The sequence below is a fragment of the Centruroides vittatus genome, unplaced genomic scaffold (genome assembly GCF_030686945.1).
Source record: "Centruroides vittatus isolate TY-2023 unplaced genomic scaffold, ASM3068694v2 contig_364, whole genome shotgun sequence".
NCBI lineage: Eukaryota > Metazoa > Arthropoda > Arachnida > Scorpiones > Buthidae > Centruroides > Centruroides vittatus.
Window position 1 is genome coordinate 1,315,510 of NW_027122188.1, and position 16,226 is coordinate 1,331,735.

The following is a 16,226-nucleotide window of genomic DNA, read 5'->3' on the forward strand; positions in this document are numbered from 1 at the left end:
TAAAATATATGCTCTCCATCACAAATTAGTACTGTAGTATCTTGCCCCTGTACATCATACTTTTCCGTTAGCAATGGAGTCGTGCCGGTAATCTATCTAACTTCTTTTAGGAAAAAATTTTTTGAATTGAAATCATGCGACTTCCGATTTGCATCGGAATCTCGTAGTATATAGTTAATCGGGGGCCTCCTGCTTCTAAGTTTTCCATATGTGGTCTTGAATTTCACTTATTTAACACTTAAAATCTGGTATTTTAAATCATTATTTTACATATTTTGTTTATACATAAAAATATCGGAAAGAATCCAAATATTATGAAGAAACGAGTGGAATAAATGACACGATAGATAGATACCGTCATCTAATTTTGTTTTAATGCCCGTTATATCGTGACGAATCATTAATATATATATATTTTCACTGAAATGTACTGTACTTCTTAATTTGATTTTTGAAATAAATATTAGAATAATATTCGTAAGATTTAGGCTATATAATTATAAATAATTTTGCAATAATCCATAAATATGTAATATCTGTAGTATATCTTAGATATTCGTGACGTATTGCACAAGCTTCCTGTCATCCCGAATATCATTCAAAACTTTGATTAGTTAATAAGAGAATGAGGCAAAGAAGTACTTGTATCATCACACAGCGGAAAGAATTTACGTGGTATCATTATAAACGTTGTTTTAGTAAACACTAATTGTTGAATGCGTGCCATTTTAAATATCTTTTCCTTTATCACTCTATTCGATTTCAGAATCTATTTTTCAGATTACCCTCGTCTCTTACAAGTTTGTACTTAATTTGTTCATGTCATGGGCAAAATAGAAAGTTTTCCTCGTGTGTTGTGACAGTGAAACGACTTTTACTCATAAATTTATGACCACAACTAGCAATAATTAGATACCTAATTTCTTGTTGATTAATGAAATTTGTTGGAAAAGTATAAAGTTAAATATCTCTCTTTTACTTCGTTATTTTGTTATACGTTTAACTGTTAAATTAAAATGTTATTTTGATTACTTTCGTTTAGAAATTATTAGTGATTTTTACAATTTATTTTTATTATATTTTAGAAATTTGAATAACAATCATTCAAGAGAATGTCTTATTTATAAAAATATGTTAGCATCTTGCATTACTTTCGTTTGTATAAAAATATCACATTTCTTTCTGATTTGTGTGTGATTGATTAGACACTAAGAAAGAAATACAGTATACTATTTTTGGTTGTGTTGTTGTTATATAAATAATATAGGATTTCTTACAAAATCTCCATTTATGTTCCATAACATGTATTATTTGTTATCAATTGCTTATCGATCGATCATTATTATGGTAACTATAATTTTCAAATTAGTTTTATAATCTAACCATATTTTCTTAATAAGATTTATTTTATTTTACATTGAATGTTGGAAATGCTGTATTTGTAACTTACAGGAAATAAAATTTTATATTATGTAAATTAATTCATATCTTTCTACTTGATTTTCTTAATTTTTACAGTATATATTTATGCGGACTGATGGTTAGTTCCTGGTATTATTTATAAATTTAATACGTGTAGGTGGTTCCTAGAAATCGTCGCGTAATTTGAGAATACGTCATAAGAGAGTTAAATGTGTGTATTGAATAATTTAGAAAATTCTCACACTCATCTAGCATACAAAAAATCATTATAAGCAATAAACTGAAATATGCAACGTTCTAAGACAATTTCGGAAAAGTAAATGTAAAATAAGAACCAAATATATGCGATTTTATTTTATGTAATTAAAGTTTTCAAACTAATAAATTATTTAAATGTGCATAGATTCAATGTAAACAACGAAATGCAAATTATACAATTATTTATAGTTATACTAAGTATTCTATGCTCATGTATATATTTTAAAATCTGAGTTAATTATAATTAATCTTTGAGAAAAATAATTATCATGCTTTAAAATATCGTTTTAGTGGATTTAAAAATAGTAGTAATTTAATTTCTACATTAATTGATGTTTTAAAAAATCGATAGAAAATAAATGTTTATCTATCTAAAATAACTTTTATTAAATTACAAAATAAATACCAGCAATTATTTATTGTGACATCGTCACAATGCTAGGCTGCAGCTTTTAATCATATTTTAAGTTTATTTAATTTAAAATATAGGCTTTAATTTTAGTAGTGCCCTGCCCCTTTACATTATACATTTCATGTTAACAATAGCGTCATGCCGATCATATATCTAACTCCGTTCTGAAGAAAATTGAATTAAAATAACGCCACTTTCGATCTAAATCGGAAGTTCATATATATCGGGCTTACTGCCCTTAAGATATCCATATCTGGTCACGTTTTTCATCTTTATAACTCTTTTCTCGAGATTAAGAAAGGACAGACAGACATACAGATAGTGGGAATTTATAGGTCTGCAATTTGAAAATTGTAGTCCAATTATTGTTGAAATTAAGCAAGACAATTATTGTTGTTCTAAAATTTGCAAAATAGCTCTAACCATGAAGTATTTGGAGAAAGAGCTTATAAAGTCGAATTAATAGTATTAATTTTTAAAGTAAGCCTATACATTAAAATAAGATTCCATACGTTTTCGAGTCATGAATTCCTTTGATGCCGCTAATAAAAGACAGTTAGAGAATAAAATAGATTTATTTAATAATTCATAATAATAAATGTTTGAAATGACTCTGATGCAATCAATTCATATTTTCAATTTTTCGGTATGACTTAAAATATACACACATTATTATTGTTTTGGGTTATGTGAGATATACTCGGTTAACACCGGTGGCTATGTACTATGCCGGACCAAAGTCAAGGCATAATAACTAAAACAAAAATTAAAGAAGTGTATCAGTGTGTCTCTGTATTCAGGAATTTCCTCACAATATGATACAATATAGTGGCCTTCTCTAGTGTGATGTATGTATTTCTATTCAATTGTAATGTGCCCAGGCTTTTGTGTAGTGTGTGTGGTATGACACCTGTAGAGGAGAGAACGACAGGTACAATAAGCACCCTATCCATCCTCCACAGATGCCTTATTTCCTGGGCGAGTTCTGTGTACTTGCTGACTGTGATGTTTCTTGCTTTTTGTACAAAAACTCTCGCAGTGACTGTATTTGTTTAATAGTGATGGTTAACTATGTCAATCAGGCCATGTCCGCCATATTTACATGGAAGGGTTAGTCTTTCTGTGGCGGATTTAGGATGATGTTGTTTATGTTTAGCAAATGTTGTTGTTGTTTTCCTTTGGAGTTGCTCGAGATCTGTATGAGTCCAATGTATAGCTCCAAAAGAATACGTGAGTACTGGGATGACATGTGTGTTCATTGCCTTAACTGTGTATTTTGCATTTAACTGTGTTCCAAGAATAGTGTTTAACTTACTTTGGTATTCTTTAATTAATCTTTGCTTTATTTGTGCATGTTCTGTTAGTTTGGCCTGTTGGAATCCTAAATACTTGTAGAACTCGCCCTCTTCCATGGATTCAATAACGTCTCCATTTCCAAGTGCAAAATCTTCTTTCTTCAAGATTCCTTTTTTCTATGTGAAGTGTTTTGCATTTGTATGTCCTTGGTGAATGAATGTGTGATTTGTAGGAGTTGATGAAGTTGTTTTTGTGTGGATGCATAAAGTTTTATGTCATCCATGTACATATGAGATGTGACAGTGTATACTGTGTTTTTTTATGTCTGATATTGTAGCCATATTGAGTATTGCTTTAACTATGTTGGATAATGGGTTCAGGGCTAGGCAGAACCAGAGAGGACTCAAGGAATCTCCTTGAAAAATTCCTCGCCTAATAAATATTTGGTTTGTTTGTATGGAAGTGTTATGAACCCTGAGATGTAGTGTTGTTCTCCAGTGCTGCATAGTGTTTTGAAAGAATGCAATGAGTGATGGATGTATTTTGTATATGTGTAGAATATGTAGCAGCCAACTGCCGTGTGTATGTTTCTGTGTTGTTTGTGTGCTTACACAAACAGCACTGAAACATGCACATGGCATATATAGACTACAGAATAACAATCTCTGAACGAGAAACTGTTCTTTGCATCCCCTGTGATTTCTATGGCAACCTTTTTGTTGTTCCATAAGAATGTTGCATTCTTTAACATGTTCGTATATTTTGTTTGCAATACAGGAAGACAAGTAATTGGTCTTTATTGTGTGGAGTCTGTAGTATTATTGTTTTTAGGTTTCATGTAGGTGATGCCCTGAGTAAGAAATTTTGGCATGTCTTTTGGATTGATGATGATGTGTGTTAGGTGTTTAGCTAGTTCCTGGTGCAGTGATGTAAACTTTTTGTACCAGAAATTGTGAATGTTGTCTACACCAGGTGTCTTCCAGTTTTGTGTTCTGTTCACAGAGTAGCAGATGTCGTGTACGTTTATTTTAGCACAGAGTATGTTGGTATGTTGTGCAAGTTTCTGTTCTCCTCCTGGATCCAGCCTGCATCAGCACTGGACCAAAGAGAAGACCAATATGTTGCGAGTTCTTCTTCTGTTGGTGTGCCACTGTGCTGTGTATCAGTGTTTGTTTTGCTACCAATTTGTCTGTAAAAGAGTTTTTCATTGTTTGTAAATAATTTATTTTGTTGTTTTCGTAGTGTACATGTTTTATATCGTTTGAGTCTACTTGCTCTGGCCGTGAGATTTTGTTTTTAGTGTATCAATGTATTCTGTAATGTGTGTGTTGTGATGTTCATGTTTTGTGTGTATTTTTATTTTCTTGAAAATCTTTTTGAGTTGTTTCTTTAATTTGGGTGTTATGTTGTTTTTAGTGTATTGTGTCAGCCTGCCTACTTGCTGTCTAATGTCATTTATTTGTGTTTTTATTCTTCTCTGCCAGATAGGCTTGTGATAGATTTGTTTTCTGTGTATTCTGTCTATAATTGTATTTTCAGTCCATGGTGTGTCACTACTGTGACTGCCCTAGCATAAACTAATGCATGAATGTCTGCGAGTGTAGAAATTGAATGAATGTAGTGTGGTAGTGAGTGAGTGTTTACATAATTTAGTGTTTTTCCTTCTTCCTTTGACGTATTGATTTTTGGAATTCGTGGTCTTTGTGTGGGATATGTGCCTGCATATTTAGTGAGTGTTTCCTAAAATATAAGTGAGAGCATATCAAGTAATTCCATGTCTATGTTATCAGTGGTGGATGAGGAAGTCTCTGTAGTATCAATAGTGGTAGTTGTGTGTGTGCTGTAATCAGTGATTGTTGCTAGATTATCCTGACAGGTTACGGGATCTTCAATGTTAAATGTTTCTGTCTGTTGATGTATTTGATCGGCAACCTGTTGTTTGATAAGTTCAAGTGTTGTTTGTGGGATAAGGTTGTTGTGTATAACTGTTCTTTTTTGATCAACAACCTTTTTTTGGTGACAGTGAGATGAGGATATTGTTGTGTGAATCTATGGTGTAGTTGTTGTCTGTACGCTGTCATGTTTGTTTTGAGTTTTATGATGGTGTAGTAAGTACTCATTCATTTCTATTGTCCATTTCATCCGTTGGCGTGGTTTTCCAGCCTTTGTGGTCTGTAGATGCATTGCCACAGAAACACCAGGGCTAGATTGGTTCCTCACCTCTGTTGAGGTCATTGCAGTAGCCATGCTTGGGCCGGTGCTGCTTTCGCTACAGGTAACCAAGGGAGACTGTGGCATATTTTTCGAACTGAGCCTCTGCCTAACCCACGCACGCGGACCTTGTTAACCCGGGAGACTTCCGAGCCGGTATCAAACTTAGATCTGGTAAATGACCATGATAAATATCTCCACAGAATGTGGGTGTGGTCACTCTTAGCTTCATTTCTCCCCATAGACCTTACTGGCATAGGTGTCCCTACCAGGAGCTTGTACTCCAGCCTGCATTGCTCTACGGATGAGTAAAATTACTGGGCTCTCTCATTACGACCAGGTGGTGACCACGGGAGAGTTATTATTATTATTATTATTATTAATTTTTAAACACATGATTTTGTATATTTTAATGATTTATATATTTTTTATTAATTTACAATAAAAGCGAGCTCCGAATATTTTATTATTTTATTTCATTTTTAAAATCAAATAGAAATAATTTAACTTTTCAAACTGACTTATATAATTTGGTAATAAAAGTCAATCCAACTATTGCATTTTTGACAAATAGTGACGTGCGAATGCGACCTCGAAACTTTATTTTTGTAATGTTATTTGAATAAAAATTAGACAGTTAGTTGTTAGCTCGAAATTTATAGTTCCTGGCATGAATAATTTTTAAACATGAACAATTTTATACGAATTATAACATCGATTGCATTCAACTAAAGGTGGTTTTCAATATAATACAGTTGGGTATTCTTTAAGAAAGCACCTCAGGATAGCTGCATTATGCTTCCTTATCTGAATTAACAAGATCGTCCAGAGTGTAGCTAATCATATTCGATTTTCTCTAAGCTCTAAGTAACTTATTACACATTTAGAAACGTTGAAGTTCATCATCACGTCACTTTTACTGCACTTACATATTGGCTTGCATTCTTATATCATCATAAGCAGGATTATATCATTGGAATCCAAGAATGCCTAAAAGGGGCTAGTTCAAAAGTTTAAGATATTTGAATAATTAATACCTTTTATTAACAAGTGAAGACGATTGTATTGCGGATAGGCCGGTAAACTGTATTTGCCATCATAAATATTTTAAAGTTTGAACAAATATATTTTAATTTTTTACGTCAACAGTCCATGAAGTCTACATTCGATCCGTTCCTGTATATTATCAATTTTATTGATCTATCGAATAATCGGTAAATACAATATATTTGCAAGTCATGTTACTCGTACTTTCATATCCTCCCAAAATATTATAGGGACTAAGCTGAAAAGGTGTGAACATCCTTGCTCCATAGTCCGAACACTCTCTAATGGGACATATTGTACAATATAAAAACAGATAAGTACTGTACTTTTTAATATATAATTGCTTCTTATGTGTACAGTACAATAAAACCTGTTCAGTATGATTCTGTAAGAAATCTTTTGACTGTCTTAGTAGCTGGCAAAAACTGATCAGTGGAAGGTTCTACATAATCTCCACGTAACATATGTCATAAGGACTAACACGTTTTCGTAACTTGTTACTCTTTGTTACAGCCGTAATTCTCTTAACTAATGTAAACAGCCATCCCAGTTTGCATTCCTACAGTTCATTTGATTATAACATCATTTTACATGCACGTTTTATGAGAAAATAATAGAATTACACTGGGGTATCTGTATTTCATAATTGGATGTCATGACGTTTATAGATTTGTATTGTCACGCTTTGGAAATATCGGTCCTATGAGATCGTTTAGCCGAAACGCGTAACCATATTCTGTAAAGTTGCAAGAATATGTAATGCTTAGAGTTGTAAATCATTAATAATCTTTAATGTTTTATAATCTTTAGTTGGACTGTTTTACTCTATTGTGACTTTAACTGACTAGAATTTTGAATAAGTGATTTAATAATCGGGAAGGTAACGGATAATTTATTGCTGGACAGTTTATTGAAGTGTTGATGATGGCGAATTCAGTTTTAAATCCGATACATACCATTGAAATCATTTAGTTACTTAGATCGATGTTTCATTCATATTCCTCGTATAAGTTGATCGATACTGCTGCATCCATGCCGAATAGCAAAACTGGGTATTGCCTTAGTGCAGTGGTTTCCATCCGGGTGGCACACTAGGATGCCTTAACGACACTTCAAGGGTGCCACGAAATATAGTGCCGAGAGCGCCATAACACTTCTTACACGTATTACTAAAAGTACGAAAAATGCAATAACTAAATTAATAAAGTGGGGTGCCGCAAGAAAAATTACCAAGTTGGGTACCACTGTTAGAAAAAAGGTTGAAAAACACTTCCTTAGTGTATTGAATTTTGTGAGTGTAAATCTAATTGAATCATCTTATTACTCGCAGATACTCTTTATTATTTTCAGGATTTTGAAAATCTGAAAGTAATAAGTTGACGGCAACGTGAAAGACGATTCACGCCATTATTAATCTTCCCTGGAAAGATAAGACACCGAATTTTTTTAAAAATTATTATTTTTTTAATATAGATTAATTTTGAAAGTTTGATCTTTTTTAGGGTTAATGCAGCTATTTTTTACATTTTATTTATATTAAACTTTATATAAATAGTTTGGATTGCCAAGATAGATATCGAATTGTATCCTCTTGTATTACCTGATCTAGTATTGTTACCAGCATCGCGTGAAATATTCTGAAAGAAACAAAAGATTGATGTAGACCTAAATACGGAAATAAGTAATCTGGTTTATCCCGAATAGACTAGCCAATTCCATTTATTTTCAGGATACCATTTCAAAACTATAGTTGTAAATTAAAAAAAAGAAAAATAATAATAACAAATACTTGGTGAAATATTACAAACAAAATTTTAATAATAATGTTCTACGTAATTTTATCAAATAATATAAAATTTTTTCATAAAAATTCGGCGTTATTTTCTTTTATAACAGGAAAAAAAAATGCTTTCTACACGAGCATAACTAATACTAAAATTCGTAAAATTCGTAAATTTGTTCCTCATTCTTAATCCATGTAATGAATAAAATTAAGATTGTCTGTATAAACTAATTTAAGTTGTGTTCTGCTGAACAAGTCTAGTTTCTTCTCAGTGTATTAATAACAATAAAATATACGCTCACCACCTCAAATTAGTAATGGCTTGCCCCTGTAAATCATACTTTTCCTTTAATACGGCGTGCCGGTCATTTAACTCCTTTCAGGGGAAAATTTTTGAATTGAGATAACGTGACCTGATTTGTATCAAGAAGTTCATATATATATAATTAATTTGGCCCTCCTGTCTCTAAGTACTTTTCGGTCTCGTCTTTCACCTACCTAACTCCGTTCTCGGGCTTAAAAAAAGACAGACAGACAGTGGGAATTTATAAGTTTATAATTTTTTTTTAAATTGCTGCCCAATAATACAGAAATATTAATTTATAATAGGTTATTATTTGAAATTCAGTAAAATTTAGCAAATGTTAAGTAACTTTTACCTTCTAAAAATTAATCATCTTATATATTTTTCAGAATTTTCCACGTTATAAAGAGTTCCTTCGTAGAATTCTTATTCCAGAAATATCAAAATCAGAAAGACTAATGCTTAAAATATACACGCCTACGATGAAATGTTATATCTCGCAAAGACACCGCCAATTAAACTTAATGGAAAACGTTAATTATGCTCTGACAGTTAAGAAAAATTTTTGAACGATTAAAAAATTTACTGTACTTCTCGTATGTCGTTTGTGTATAACTTATGTCAAATGATAATTATTGTTTTCAATTTTCTTTTTGCGTAAATTTGACAAAAGACTATAATCTAAAACAATCGTTTCTGATTCTATTTTTACGGATTATTCCTTTTGTCTCGTTACACGTGTATATACTACGACTTTTTATTCGTTTATTATGCTAAATCGATGTTTGATATCGACCTCAACTTGAAATATTAATTTTAAATAATTAATTCACATTATTATCTAGAAGTTCGTAAAATTTACCCAGGAAATAAAAAAAATGAAATAATAAAAATACATAAAAATACAAACAAAAAATGAAAAAGTACAAATTACATATTAATTAATGGTTTGGATTTTATGGCATTTTTTATTTTATATTATTTAAAAAAATGATTTTTTTATCTTCTAAAATCTCTAAGCTCATGAAAGTAAGAAATTCTAAAATTATTGATTATAAAATCAATAAACTACGTAAGCCATCATTTAGTATTGTTTTAAGTGTAGATTATTGTTTTTGTGTTTTATATGTTTTAAAAGAAATGTATAATATATTTATAAGTGCGTTGTATATAAATATATACAAAATGTTTATTTTATGCATTTATTTAAATAAATTATTATAAATATCATAATAATATTAAACACTATATCTACATTCTTAATGTTTCTGAAATTCTTTGTTTAAATTCATCAGATTATAACATTGTTCTAATTAATTATTTTTTAAAAATTATTTCTTTCAAAGTAACTTTACATTATCTTCGTGTTCATAATTAAAAATATTTATGCAAGAATTAATTTTATTCTCTTATTAATCTTTTTAATTATTATTTGTAATTAAAAGTTTTGATTAAATATAATTTTTCTTCTTAAGGTTTTATATTACTTAAAAATTTTAACAACAATTATTGCTTTGAATTCAAATAAGTTTATTTTTATAATTAGATATTCTATAAATAAACAAATAGTAAAAACAAATATAACATATCGATATTGATTCCACCCACTTCACTGGGCTGCAATTTGTAAAACTTGTAGACCTATAAATTTCCACTGTCGTCCGTCTGTCTGTATGTCATTTCTTAATCTCGAGAATGGTGTTAGATAGATGAAAGTCAAGACCAGATGTGGAAAAATTAGGGGCAGGAGGCCAGATTAACTATATATGAAATTCCGCTTTGGGCTGAAAGTCGACTTCATTGTTAACAGGAAAAGTATGATGTACAGGGGCAAGATACTACTGAAAAGTGCATTGTGACGATGTGACAATAAATAATTGCTCATTCGTTACACATTTATCGAATTTAATCGAATAAATTTCTCTGATTTATTTTAAATATCCTTCTATGAGTATTGATAAATAATAATTATAAGAGAATAAATCATTACTGAAAATTATATTTTTCGAAGAAAAACTACATTTTTATGTATAGCTTAGGAGAAAATTCCTTAATCTACAGGATAAATATTTCAAAATATATAGTTAAGAATTAAAATACTAATTGGAGTATATATGTACTGGATTTTGTAAAATAATTTAAACAGATGTTTTCTCGCTTAATTTTTAATCACAAAATTTATCGTGTGATTTAAAACACGGCGGCAAATAATGTAAGACTAAGATTTTTAAGTTTCGATATCACTAATCAATTTGCTTTTCTTCAGTTAGAAAATTATTTCTTATAATAGATTTAGTAGAAAAATATAAGCATCTTCGTTTATAATTGCATCGTAACATGATTATAGATCAAAACAAGTAATGCAATTATCTCTGCTCGGTGCTTACTATACTGATTATACTGTTTAAATTGATTCTTTATTGATTAATAAGTACGTTCATTTTTCCGTTGATCTCTGTTTACTATAAAAAACCCATTAACGCTAATTTGTTTCAATAATTTTTTTTTCCTTCCATTTTTACTTTTCTGGCCCTATTATATATAACAGAGGGAAAGTATGGCGATCAGTCAAAAATAGCCCCCAAGATTTTTATACGTTTTGGACTCGGAGGACCTTGAAACGTCGAGAAATGCAATAATAATAATTGGGTATTTTTCTGTACGTATAGATGTTAGTGAGTTTGGGGGGACACGACTTTCTTCACCCTCTTTGAAGGCTTAATAACTGCTGTATTTTTGTCGAAATTTTCTGAAATTATGCAGGGAGTTTGTATATTAGGAGAATTAATACTATTAAATTTTGGTGATTGAAGATCGACGGGATAGGGAGATAGAGAGATAGGGGGAGTGTGTGTCATATCTCGAGTAGGGTCGGACTTAATGACGATTTACTCGTTATTAGCATTTATAAATTTTTAAAAAACCCATCCCTGCCTTCAAAATTAAGCCTTTTGCCATTTTATAATAATTAAAAATATAAAAAAGTTTTAAATAAAATATCATAACAGATGGCGCCACACACACAGTTTTAAATGTTGCCGGGAAAGTTAAGCAACTCATTGCTGGAAAAAATTTTTTTTATAAGAAATCGATTCCGGAGGAACTTTTAATCAATTAATGCAAATATGTAGTATTTTAAAATTATTAACGCGACGGAAATATTTCTCTTGTGATAATTAGAACAAGTTTCTTGAGAAATGTACGAGAACGAACGGCAGCGACTATAAAAAATGAGTGCATTTATTAGTCTCTGTAGCAACTTTCTACGCTAGTATTTTATGACCCGCTTGATAAATTTCATACAGAGAAAATTCTTTATATTTTTAGGTTTATATCTCCGTCACCGTGTGATTTTTAATATACAACTCAATGTTTTTATACTAAATGAAACGATAAGGAATGACTATTTTTTTATAAAGGTAAAAAAAATCGGATTAAATAAATTAAAATGAGAAATCGTAAGGCGGTAATCGTTCCGTTGATCCCATTTTTTCTTTATTATATTTTATATCTTCTTTTAAATCTTTTAAATCTACCATTTTTAACTGATAACATCTTCAAAAACTCATAATCTAAAAATTATTCGAGAAAAATTCGAGCGTGTCTAGTTATGTAAAATAACAGCGGCATACAGAATGATTCGTACATGTAAGGTAGAGGAAGAGTAGAGTGTTACAAGTTAAATTATTATTATTTCGTAACGCACACCTCAATATAATCTTTAATTTTTTTTTTCGGTAAGACTTTAAGTATTTTTACAGAATTCTTTAATTTATCTAATTTAAAATCAATCATTTAAATAAAAAATAACGAATTTGTTTTCTCTTAAAGATTACTTTAAAAAAAAATTCTTAATATATATTTGAAATTTGATGTGTTTCGGATATTTTTATGTTAATACTTTCAAAGAGTAAACGTAAATCAAAAGTTTTTCCTGTTATCGTTTGATTGATTACTTTGGGCAGTTTTTTAAAAAAGTTGTATTTACCGATGACAAGGTATTTTTTTTTATATTATTTTTTTCCTGAACGTGTATAAGAATATATTGTTAAAAATTGTATGTTTCGACGTTACACAACTTATCAATAAAATCAAGTATTTTGCCGTTGCTGCACGTAGAAAAGGAACAATCACTCATCGGAGAATTGTCTCTTATTTCAAGTTTTTCTCTAAGTTTTTGACTTATTTGGTCGAATCTTATAAGTCGTTATTAACTTTGAGTTTTAAAAAAAATGATAAAAGTTTTCTCATTATTTCTAACGATTCTAATCACATAGAATTTGTACGAATTATCAATAATATCCAGTTTTACACGTGTAATGTTACTTTATTAATATTTATCTCGTCGAAATGTCTGTTTGATGAGCTAAGAATTTAATTAGCAACGTGAAAAATTTGGTTTATTCTGTGAAGAAATTCGATATTTTCTAAGGAATCTTTCAATAATGTTAAAATGAATTTTAAAGATTATGTTTAATAATTATTATATAAGCTAATATAAATTATTGGAAATTTAATATTATTATTAAATAAATTTCATAAACTTGTTTCAATATAAATAATGCAATAAAATAAATGTTTCTAAATAAAAGGTTAAAATAGAATATTCTACAAAAAATATAAAAGATAATTAATTTTATTAGTAGAAAGTTTTAACATACTTTGTTTAGTTAAACACATATTATTATTTACTTAGCAAATTCTTTAAGTATTAAGAGTAAAATATCATTTCCATTGTTAAAAATAATTAATTAATTTGATTTATCAACCAATGTGAAGGTTGTTAATACTATGAAACTTTCTAGCGAATTTTGAATTTATAAATGTAAACATTAAATTCGACTGTATTGAATCCAAAGTTGAAATATAAATTAAACAAAGAAGTATTTTATTTTACTTCTAATATTTTTTATAAATTTATCCAGTGAAGTGTGAATGTTCTGACATTTTCCAGTCGGTCTCTTTACTTAATCAAACAGTTCCTAACGCTAACTGATCATTAGAAGCAAACTCATTAAAAGGACACTAATTAAGATGCTATCCAGAAACTGCCAACTTTTGAGTTCGCAACCACCTTTTATATATTCTTTGCAATAGATTAGTTGTATGAATATCCTACTTGACAGTACATCTTCGATACACAAAGTTTCTCTATAAATATTATTAATTAAGAATTTATATACCACAAAATAAATATTTATAATCATATTTTGAGTTACTGTACCATAAACTTTGTGCCTGTCAACTACTATAACATAATTGCAATGAAATATTATTTACAATTCATGTTAGCGATAAGTTTATAATTCAAATTAACGATAATTAAGCTTAAAAATTAATTTAAAATGTAAATTAAATAAAATTTATAATTAAAAGTTTTAAAAAAAATTAAATCAATTTTTAAATAACACTTTAAACTTTCACTGTAAAAATTTATAGGCCTATAAATTACACTGTTATATATAATAAATAATAAATTACATTTTATTATATTTTAATCAAGTTACTGCTTCTCCGTTTATAATATTTATATCGACATAACCCACATTTAAAAAAAAGATAATTAAATACGAAAAAATTGATTTAAATCTTAAAATTTTGATTTAAAATTAGAGATATTTTTCTCGAACAGCCCTTTATTACTTGCTTAATATAAGAAAATGAGTGCTGTGTATATTAAAAGTTTTCTTCCCTGTTTAGCAATATAATGAAAAGAAGAAAGCAGTTTTACAGGAGTCCTTCCATAAGTATATATAGAAACTGTTTGCTCAGATTCCCTGATTAAAAAACTTGGTATCTTTCATAAAACTAGGTTCTTATATACTAAAATAAATGCTCGTTTAGAATATTAATCACGTCAGTTAATTAATACTCGATAAATTTATTTATTAATTATTTAACGATTTCCCTTCATAGGGAGAGGCTTCATAATAAAGTGTATTTGAATTAACGTGGCATTTATATTACCTCTCCTTAAAAAAATAAGGAGATAATATAAATGAATAAAATAAAAATTAAATATATTATTTATTTCATTTATCTATTGAAAATATTTCACTATATTCAATTTTTTACCTAATTAAAAATACTTTATTTTTTATTCGAATTGAATGATATTTAGAAATTATTTAAAAAAAAACAATAATAAATTCTATTTTAAATTGAACTATTTGGATAATTTCTAAATGTTATTAAATTCACGTTAATAAATAATCCAATTAAATGAATTAATTAATTTAACATTTTCTATTTCATTATTAGTAAAATTTACGAGCTTTGTGTTAATATTTTATTTTCCTTATTTAAGAAGAAATTTTTATTATTTTTGACAAATTTTTAAATAAAATTTGATAAAGTGCCAAATGTGACTCTCCCCCCTCCTTTTAAATTCAGTTTTATTTATTTTTTCGACTTTATCAACACATGAAATTATTTTTTTTCTCGTGCTAATGAACCCTTTTCATCTGTCAAGTTCACCAGCAAACCAAATGAATGTTGAATTTTCAGATTAATCGCGATAAATTTAATGGTATGAAGTTAGGGTTTCTGAAACGGGATCCCGGCTGTTTTTTTACCCCGGGAAATATCCCGGGAAATTTTTCTCATCCCGGGAAATCCCGCAATTTTTTTAAAAGTTCACTTTTTTCTTATTTTGTGTTAAGATTGAAGAAATTTTACAAATAGAAAGTATAATTAACTCATAAACTGTCAGAATGCCGGAATGCATTTATATTTAATTTAAGCCTGTGTTACTGATGGTGCAGCTGTAATGGTGAAATTTGGAAGGTTAATTGAATGTGAGCATCAGTTATGTTATGCACACGGAATTCATTTAGCGGTATGTGATGTTTTGTACCAAAAGTCAACCACTTCAGTAGCAGTCCCTCTTTCTGAAGAAATTCAAACTGAAGATGAAGAGCGCAATGATGATATTGAGAAAGATGAAGAAGACTTTAGTTATAGTATTGATTTTGAAAGTGTTTTGTGTGAGCGTTTGGCTGAAGATCCTTTCGATATAGATATTTCATTTGAATTACATGACACACTAGGTAATGAAATAGTCTGTTCTCAAATCATTAATAAGGTTAGAAAAATAGCAAAATTTTTTCGCAAATCACCTTTAAAGAATAACATCTTACAAAAATACGTTGAACAGGAACATGGGAAAAATTTGCACTTATTTCTGGATTCCAAAACCCGATGGAATAGCCTTTTAGCCATGTTAGAGCGATTTATTAAAATAAGATCATCCATATCGAAAGCAATCATTGACTGTAATAAAGATACGGACAATTTTGATCTTGACAAACAAGAAGTTACTGTAATTCGTGACATCGTGGCATCACTGCAGCCATTAAAAGCTGGAGCAGAAAAGCTTGGCAACAGAGGATCGACTTTACTTTCATCGGAAGGTATTTTTTCTTTTATTATAAATGAGTTAAATCAACTAAACACACCTTTTTCAAGAAGACTAAAAGAGTCGTTTATTCGAC